The following is a 10693-nucleotide window of genomic DNA, read 5'->3' on the forward strand; positions in this document are numbered from 1 at the left end:
TGGACAAATAGAATTTAATTGATTAATCAAAATATTGAATTAAAGTTTTCTGGTTGAGTCATTCACATATCATTCAACTAAAAATTAAATGCTACTAAATTATCATCAAAGTCCATAATATTATATATCATAAAAAATTAAATAATAGAAGTATCTAAAGATTTCAAATCTAAATCTAATCAAACTTGCATAAAATTCATCCAAACAAATTCTATTATTGACACCCTTAAAAGTTAAAACACTTTTTTATCTGATTCAAACTGGAGACACTGCGTCAGACTCTTGGTCGACACCACTAACCGTTATAGTAATTTTGTCTGGTCAAACTTCCTATACTAGTTTCTTTTTTTTTATTTTTTATAAAGTCATATGCTATTTTCTGGTATATAACACTGTATATATGCTCAATAGTTGGTAGCGAGAAGAACCCTTAATAATGATGACCATCAAATCTTGTACTACTACGACGTGATATCCCCGGCATGCCTTTACGTTTTGTTTTCTTGTTTTGTTTTCTTGTTTAGGGTACACACACGGTCCCTGCTTCAAAATCACATGTCTATGGACCAGGAGGATGGTCCGGACTCTAGACTAAAGTTTTGATGTTTTTACAAAAAAAAAAAAATGGAAAATTTTATCTAATGTAATTTATTATTTTTTTATGAGTAAATTCTTTGTACGGTATATATATAATCTGACAGTGTTATTTGATGATAAATTATTATATAAAATAAATTTATTAAATTTTATGATAACTAATTTAAAATTATATACATATTATAATTACTAACTGTATTCACAATTCATAAAAAATAAATTCATTTTTATTTCATATTTTACAAATCTCAAGAACTAAAGTGAACAATTCCTGTAATTTGATTTTCATAAACAAAAGTAAGCATTTACTCTTTTTTTTTTATTATTTATCTATAGAACTACAATCTTTAATTTTATCCACGATGTTAATTAATGAATGTTAAAATTCAATCACAAAATGTTGTCAGCTTGTTCACGTAGTGCTAAGTTACACCTTAGAGATGCTACAGTGGATCCAAAACGACGTTGTTTTTTAAGGGGTGTTAATTTGTTAAGGGATCTTTGCGTGTCTTTTTCTTTATCCATGCATCTCAGCAACTACCAAGGCATGGCCATAAATGTCCTTCCCAACCAAACTTTTGCTACAGCTGAACAAGGAACAAAGTTGTGTTATATGTGAAGTTGGATAGAACCCACGACTGGTCCATCACTACCACTACCATTTTGGAAACTCCTAAATTGATGTTGATGATCCATTCAGATTTTTCACCCTCATCCTTTTTTTAGCCAACCTACCACTGGTTCATCTCACTTTAGGGTTTTCACCTTTTTCCTTCGTGCCCTCTACTTCTCCTTCCCACATATCATTTCATCTAAAACCAAAGTTTCTATTTTGTCAAAGAGGATGTCAAGAGAGGGAAAAGGAGAAGTGGCATATAAATGAGCCCATGGCCATTAGAAGAAGATAGATTGCATCAGCCATGAACAATGAGAAATTTATAGATTTTTTTCTTTTCAATTTTTTGATGGTGTATATAAAAAAGATTTTTTTGTGAGAGAAAAAATTCATTTTGATGATTTTTACATAAGAGTTAGTCTCATGTGCCACGGAGATACCTTATTTTTACAACAAAAAATCTCAAAATGAGTCAAGGTCATTTTAAGTCCATTGTAGCATTCAAGTTGTCACTTAACGTTTGGTTACTAACTTTCAACATTTTTTAACATCTGAAACAAAAAATAATTTTAGGAACAAGGAACGATATCTTATTTTACATATCTCAAAAACCAAAGCAAATGATTCTTACAATTTCTGGAAACAAAAGCAGGGTCTATTCAATAAAAAAAAAATTAATGTTATTGCCTTGAAAAAATCAATGAGCACCTCGATAGAATAGTAATGATTATATTTCACAATAATTAACTTTAAGACTGAGAAATAACTTGAATAAAAATAGTAGTTTTTCCATTCATAGTTTTTGTGAATGATTTTTTTTTAACCAAGAGGTATCCAGAATTTCTGATTGGTTGGATAAATAAATAAATAAGGTGACAGCCAACCTACCACTATAAATAAAAATTTAAAACACTAACGATGAATCTAGTAACATAAATTCCAGTCCTTACTATGTAGAGGATTTAAAGCATCACATAAAATACATTATTTGCAATTAGCATCATAAATGACTACTTTTTGCAGTAAACATTATGCCGGGCAAATGTTACTTGAATTTAATTGCATATTACTGTAAAAATTTACATTGTCAATTAATTAAAAAATATTCCAAATTACTTTTAAAGAAATTATTACAAAAATAATAATTGATGACCATATATAAAACCTTTATTAGTATATTCTAATTAAACTATATTTTTTTGTTATACTCATTTTCTTCTTATTTCTAGACAGGGTTATCGACATAAAAATATTTTTATCCACAGATAATTATAAATAAATTTATAACTTCCATGACATAATTTTATTGATGTCAACTTCGTTTCACTTTCGTAGAACTTTATTACCGCCTTTAAATTGAAAGCAATACATAACTTTCTCCAGGATCAACAGTGCAGTTATAAGTTATTTTAGAGTCTAGCATTACGAAGTTGTTGCGGGACCGGGCTCACTTGGAAACCACAATTAACTGGCAATGAGCAACAGCTGCCTCAACTAGATCGACAGAGAATTCTTGGAAACCTGCCATCGAGAAAATCATCAGCATTTGAGATCATATCTAATTACAACATCATACACATACGCACTCAAACATCAGTAGAATCAGTTAAGGTAACCACTACCCAGCCAACTGTGGTTGTTAAAGTGTTGTTCATCAGTCTCCCCCACCACACCAAGAAAAACAAATCAACATGAGCATATAGCTTGTGAGTTTAAGTGATAAATCATTTACCTTCTTCGGGATTGGTAAACTTGCTAAGATTTTGAGCACAAGCAATCACCTTCTTAGCAGCCCTAGCTTCAAATGCTCCCAGCACTGCATTAGGCTTCAACCCATCCTCCGCTGCAAAAATCAACATAATAATATAATTAACTTATGAATTCTATAAATCATCTTATTAGGGATAAATAATGTGTCTAGACCATCCAACGATAGTCTAGTAGTGTTGGTATGAGTTATAAAGATAAACAATCCTAAGTTAGTTCCTAAGATTACTACTAATTGATTCTGCCATATTATACATTATATATCTCCATCAATGAACCATGAGCAAATCACATAATGAACTTAACACTACATACATCTAACTCAAAACCTTAAGGCATTAGGTTTATGAGTCTTTCTCACTTATATATTGCTTAACTTGCTCATTCTTACCCAATGTGAAAACTCTTTACTCACCTGTCACTCTAACAATCCACCTTAATAGCAGTCACTCTTAACACACCTTAATCGTGGCCTATCAGAGTTAGTTGCTAGTGTTCTGAAAAAGGCTACCTTTGAAGGGGCTAACCAGAAAGACTGAGTGAAGTATCAAAGTGTGCAGCAACTGATACGTTAATTATAATGATTCAATCCCAATTATAAAGATATACAGCCCCAAAATTAGTTTCTAAGATTAGCCCTAATTGATTATAACATATATGCTACCGTAGTGCCATAAATATCTAAGATATTTTAATGCATTATAACTCCTGAAAAATAGAGGCATAGTTAATAATACTATCTCAAATTGTCTTAGATTTGGGACATCAATAGATTGGAAAGGTTAGAATTTGCAAATTCTCGAGCAAATCCAATTTCTTTATACAGTTATACCTTTCTGAAAATCAGAATGATATTGCATCAGCTGTTCCACTCGTCCAATATAAGATGTTGTACCAACAGGCTTTTTCCTGGAGCCCAACTGAGAAATAGTCTTGATGAGATGCCTAGCCACCTACAATGGATTTTCTAGGAAGTTATCAAACAACTCAAGACCATTCTCGGTTAACAATATCTGATAAAACCTCACAAATCAGACTGCACTAGGATGTATGAAGAGCATAAATGTCAAAGGGGCACATGAGAATACTTGGGCAAAGCATGAAGATACAGCAACACCAGAGTATATAAGAAAAATAAATGATGATTATTTTAATTATTTCAATCTTTTTGCAAGTTTCTCCCTGTTCCAAATACTATTAGAATTGATACCCGTAAAATTTTAAACTAAAAACAAGGATCAGTATTTTTTTTCATATAAAAAACTACAAAGGTATACACTAAAAATGCAGACGTTTACAACAACACATGAGAGAACACAATAAATACAAGAAAATAAAATATAACCCCTCCACAAATAGGCAAGTTATCATGATGCACAAACCAATTTGCAGATGAGAAATTTCATTAAAAAAATTTATCAACAAATAACACAATATAATGGTACAAGCTATATATAACATTTAAAAAACCTGTAAAAGCAGCACAGTGTTGTCTCCTTCGTATGTGCAGGAAGGAATGTAGACTGCAAATAACTCAGGGAGACCACTGCTGCAAAGGTAACCATGGCCACCGCATAGTTTGCGGCATTCCTCAATTCCATCCTGCAAATTTAAGTAAACTTAATTTAATTTGAACTTCAAAGAATTAAAAGTTGCAAAGTGAACACCATATAATAGGATACTATAAAATAGTAATAAAAGCACAACGATAACATCAAAGACATTTGGACCATTTAAATGAGGAGAATATTACTGATACAATTTGTTATCTGACATACATATAGGTGGCATAATGGATTGTAATGTACTACAATGAAAAATGCACAAAAAAGACAAATCAACAAAACAGAATATTTCAAATAACAAAACAAAACTCCTGAACAAGAAATGTAGGCAAAAGTCAGAAGTCTGATTGGGCATGGGGCAACCATTACAGAAAAGGGAGAAAATGAGGTTCAACATGCAAAGAGGAGTAAACAAAGGAACCCCCTCCCAAAAAACAAAAAAATTACATCGCATATAAAGCTGCTTTATTAATCAATTAAATTCAGCAACTATAATCAAATGGTAATCTAACGAGCATTAGCAATGAGTAATCACATACAGCAGTTGCTGAAGTAGTCAAGGACTTCAACCCTGCAGTGCATGCATGAGCCTCAGGTAATGTTGAAAAATCACTGGTTTGCAATCTTTTCATCACATCCATATAAAGCCATTTCAACCATTCACCAACAAATCCGAAGGCATAGGCAGAAGCTAACAAAGGGAAGAGCCTAGCTTGCTGCGTTTTATAATCAATTACCTAGACAAAAAAAAAAATGATAACAGAAAGTCAGACACATTATAAAATAGATAGGAGAGATATAACACTATAGATGGAAAACACATTGACAGCAAAATGCATATACCAGTCCAATAGTCCATCATCTCATTGCTCTTAAAACTTTTATGAAGACAATGTTGCAAGCCTAGCCACCCAATTATTATTTCCATATATACATCTTAACACCATGTGTTTCATGTCAAAGATGTGTAGGAAACTCATCAGCCTCCCCATCACAAATTACATACTATTTCTGAGATGTTTGGATTTTTTAAAACTCCATGGACAAGCAGAAGAGAAATGCTATTCCCACTCAGACCAAGACATAACTTTACTATGTTGGTGGAATGCAAAGCAGCTTTGAATCTAGACAATGAAGATTAAAATTTTAGCACTAGTTCATGTTAGGTTAAGATTTTTCTTCCACAGAAAAAAACTGCTTTTTATTTTAAAAGCTTTCTCTGGAAGTTAAAAAGAAAAACTTTTTTTGGTCTCAAAATCAAAATATGCAAATCTAAGTACATAATAAATAATAAATAACATCACATTAAAGCAAACTAGTTTCACATTCCACAAATTCATTTTTAGTAAAAAAGAAGATTGAAAAATCCCAGTAGCATTTATTGATAAAATAAGAATGCTCCAGCAGCAAACTGCAAACGTGGATATACAAAGGCATTTTACAACTTACCTGTGTCTCAAGACCTCCCTTTTTTGACCCAAACTGTCTTCGAACAGCACTATATCTTGTAGCAATGCAAACTGCTCGCGACAAAGCAATTGATGCATCAGATACAATTGTTTGTCTTACATTTACCATAGTACCATAAACTAATTGTCGTGGAACACTGGATTGTACATATTTTCCTTCCCTTGTTACCTGTGAAACCCTGGTAGATTAAAAAGAGTCATCCCCTGAATCTATCACCATAAAAAGATAAGCACACTGCAATTTATGAGTGGAAAAAAAGAGTCAGGTTACTATATGTTCAGTTTTCAACATATCCTCCCTTTCAATTCACTGCCTCAATTCTTAGAATAAATTCCTTCATCAATCCATCTTCCAACAGAGAATTCAATGAAGAAATTTGACTAGAATCCATTGTTGTTATGGTCATCATCATCATTATTATTTGTGGATGGTGGATGGAGGATGTAGGGGACTAGACTATATGTTTATCATGGACCATGTATGAATTGAATACCATAAAACCCCAACTATGATTATTGGATTTTCCTCTGATGAGAGTAGGTAAAAACAGGTAAAAAGAAACTAACCTCATTAACATTTGATTTCTTGGAATCCATACATAGTCAAACCTTAGCACCCCATTATCCATGGAGTTATATGCTCCATTTCCAAATTTCATTCCAATATCGCCAACAGTTATGCCTGGAAGAGGTAAGTGATCATCCAAGCTCCGCTCACAGCTGGACAATGAAACCTCCAAATTGAGCATAATGTTAATTAATTTTAGTCTGAATATAATAGCAGAACTTTGGGTGTTTAAAGTATGTAACTACCATGCACTCCATGATCTTGACCCTCAGTAATTAGTCGGGCCTAAAAAACGGCATGTGTTGACACTTTACCCAATCCACCAGGCCACCACTGTTTAAATCAGCATCAAAGGAGTTAAAATCATATCGCAAGAAGATATCCTGTTAGCCAAATACCCTTTAAAACACAGTAAATACAAAAATAACTAAATAAAAGGTACAAACTGTTTTTCCCTGATTGTTCATATGAATGTATGAATACAATTTCATATTCTAGAATCTCATATCATGACAACGCACATCTTAAAGGACCAGTAAAGGCTTCCATAAGCCTTCTCTCATTGTACTCACTTTGCTGGAAGTCAATGTGGGGCTATGAATTACAAACTCGTCTGTTTTGGGATCAAAGGTTGCAGTTTTTTCTAGCCCTTGAACATTAGATCCATGGCCAAGTTCAGTTTGGGCATAGCAACCAATTATTTGCATCTTATGAGCCAAAGGCAACCACTTCTGCTGCTGTTCCTCAGTTCCTTGTCCTTTGATAGTAGGAACAAACATTCCCTGCAAAATAATTTATGAGCTAGACCTATCTCATCAGTATTTTCATCCATATATATATTTATAGGTAGTATATCAAAGAAAAGAATGCCATCAGGACAATTGACTGAATTGTACCCAATGTAGATCCGTAAAAGCAGGTTGGTCCACAAAGGATCTGAGCATAGCAGCTTCCTCTTCTGTAACAACAAACGGAAACCTCCCATTTATGACAATAACAAGATACCAATTGCAAACTATGCACAACAGAATAGAAGATAGACAAACCACTAAGACGGAGCTCAATAATCCTTTTCCATGCATAAGCTGTTTTCCTCAAAGTGTTCATAAATAACGCCTTCCTATCAAGCACAACTCTGTCATCCTTTCTGAATGCCTAGAGACAGCAGACAACCAATCAAGATTTCAGGCATCCGGAAGTCAAAATCATCATGTACCACCAAACTACCATAAAAGAAAAAGTGCAGGAAGCCAGGAACAGGCACCAGGCAGCTACACATATAGGGATTTTAAGTTCATCCGTGAAACATTAACTAACCATCTAATTCTCAAACTGCATAGCCATAACAATCCAATTCTCATCGACAAACAATTCCCGAGCAAAATCAATTTCCCAATTTTTTAAACAATCTCTTCACGATTCACAAAACTAGCTCTTTTTTGTTTTTTAACTTCGCTATTAAAATTTAGTGCATCGATCTTTTCAAAAACAAAAGCAAAATAAATAATTACTTCTCCGATGAACAAATTTGCAAGACATTGAAAACTGAAAAGCTAGTTAGATCCAATACATATAGTACATTACACCACACCAAAGTTATCACATCAAGTACAAAGCGCGACAAACACAGCAAAGAAGAAAACAATTAAAATATGCAACAAAATAAGAACTGTGATGGTGATATAATGCAGTTAGTTTCTGTTCCAAATCTGCATAGACGCGAAGCTCGAGCATTTCAAAAAACGTCACAACAGAATGAACGAAATTGAAGAGAGAGAGAGAGAGAATGAGGAATCAACCGGATCGCTGGCGACGAGGCGAGCCATTTTGTCAGAAACTTCAAAAGCGTGAAGAGAACCGGCGATCTTCATCTCGTCGACATCGAACTGCGTCTTGTTCCGCTCGAAAGCCAAGTGATCAACAATGTCTTCCATCTTCTTCTTCTTCTTCGAAACCCTAACGCCCTTTTCTCTTGTGTTGGATTTTCAATTACGGTGTCGCGTGTAAAGTGCGTGTTTGATTCAGTTGGCAAATTTGATTTTCAATGAAATTCATTTTCTAAAGTTGAGTTTAGTTAATCATTAATTTTGAAATAAATAAAATTAAATTATAAAATTGATTTTAAAATAATATTATTTATTGATTTATGTTTGAATTTTTTTATTTAATGCAAAAATTATCTATAATTTTTTTTTTTGACAAAAACTACCTATAATTGCTTCCACCCATAAAAATCATAGCAGGTATCTAAAATCACCTAAGGTATTTCAACGTGATTAATTCAGCATGAAACCAAATAAATGTGTTGAAAATATTTATCATAAATTTTAATGATATAAAATAAACATCTATCAAATAATGCTCGCATACCTAATATTATCGTCAAATGTTATAATAAATTATCAGTTTTATATTTTAATTATTTTTCATAAATTATAAGCAATAATCTTAGTAATCACTTTATACGACATATTACACAGACTAATCGATTTGAAGTGTTTCAGAGATATTGCATTATTTATCTTTATTTTTACTATATTTTTTATCTTAGGAGCTAGAGTAATAAGTTTTTCATACAAAATTTTCACTTTGATTGGGTCCTCAAAAACATGTTTAATCATCTCACAGAAGGTGAAACCAACTCTTTCCCTATTGAGTTTGATAAAACATCACAACCTAGAGCTTTATAACTACCTGTGCACTTTAAGACACTCTGGATTTCTTCATTAGTATCTCTATTGTCTAACAATCTAGAGGCAGAGTCATTGAGAAAAAGAACCTTCTAAATAAAAGGGGGTGAAACCAACCTCAGTAGTAAATAACCCCTTAAAATAAATTGTCGCCAACCTCTAACTTCCTGGGAGAATCCTACAACATATCAAGATTATTTTGTCTCCTTCAAACCTTATAGTGTAGTGGAAGAAGCATGAACTTTTATCACCAAACTAGAGCCACCTCAACATGACTTCTAAACCAAAGAATTTGCTTCTAAGGCAACCCTTATCATACTCCTTCCAAAGCTTAGACAGGAGATGCTACAGGTGAGGGTTATTATTAATTCTCATTCTCCTTACTCTGCCATTCAATCTCTTGATCGATACTTTTTTCTTGTGAAAAATATGGCCAAACAGACTATTGTTCCAGTCTTCGAGTGTTGTGTGAAAAGAATTGATTCTAGTATTCCATGTTGGGACATCTCACAAATTGCTTTACATGAAATTAGGGAAGTCCTAACGAGTAAGTGATTTCAAATCTGAAGGGGAGACTATAATGATTGATCCTGACACCTAGATTAAAGAAGAAAAAAAGGGTGATGGTCAAATTTAAAACAAGGCAAATGGAAAACAATTCTCTATTGATAAACGCAGGTTGAATAATCCACAGTCCATCCTCTCCTATAGTTGACTGCACTTCTAAATAAATAGACACCTTTGGAAACCTTTATCATGCAAATCACAATACTAAATGGTAGATTGAAAATTCACAACATTTTGATCATTTAAAGTAAAAGACCCTCCCTAACGCTCATATGACATGAGAATTGTATTGAAATCTCCCAACAGGCCAACACACTCCAAAGACCATCATAATCTTCCCTAAAAAGCTTGAAATTTTGCCAAAGGTCACCTCGATTCGCAATTTGAAGGCTCTCATACACAACAAAAAACACTCATCTAACACCTCGTTCCTTACAAACCTTTATCTAAACCACTTGATTGGAAGAGCCAATAACCTTCACAAACCACTGTAGCTATTCCAAAGGCATCAAATCCCCCTAAATGATCATGAGAATCCTAAATATGGACACTGTCAAAAGTCATTATTCTAACGACTTCACATGTTCATTACCCACTCATATGGTTCTCCGATAGAATGAGGAAATACAGTTTATTTTCTCAAATAATATCTTTAATAATGCCTACAAAGTCTTTACTTCCCACACCTTAGCAATTCCAACTTAACACATTCATTTAAAAATGGTCAGCAATTTATTGTCAATCCACTATCCATCATGGTGTCTAGACCATTATGAAAATTCTTATTTGCAATAACCACCTTAACTTGCGAGTTATTTTAACCACAACTTATTTTCCGAGGGAGAGCGGACACA

At 33.1% G+C, this 10693-nt stretch overlaps 1 pseudogene; it reads right to left on the bottom strand.

Annotated features, from left to right (window-relative positions):
- Positions 1-2465: 2465 nt before the first annotated feature.
- On the bottom strand, positions 2466-8612 carry LOC114392250 (annotated as a pseudogene).
- Between the last annotated feature and the right edge of the window lie 2081 nt (positions 8613-10693).

This window comes from Glycine soja, chromosome 17 (genome assembly GCF_004193775.1).
Source record: "Glycine soja cultivar W05 chromosome 17, ASM419377v2, whole genome shotgun sequence".
Lineage (NCBI taxonomy): Eukaryota > Viridiplantae > Streptophyta > Magnoliopsida > Fabales > Fabaceae > Glycine > Glycine soja.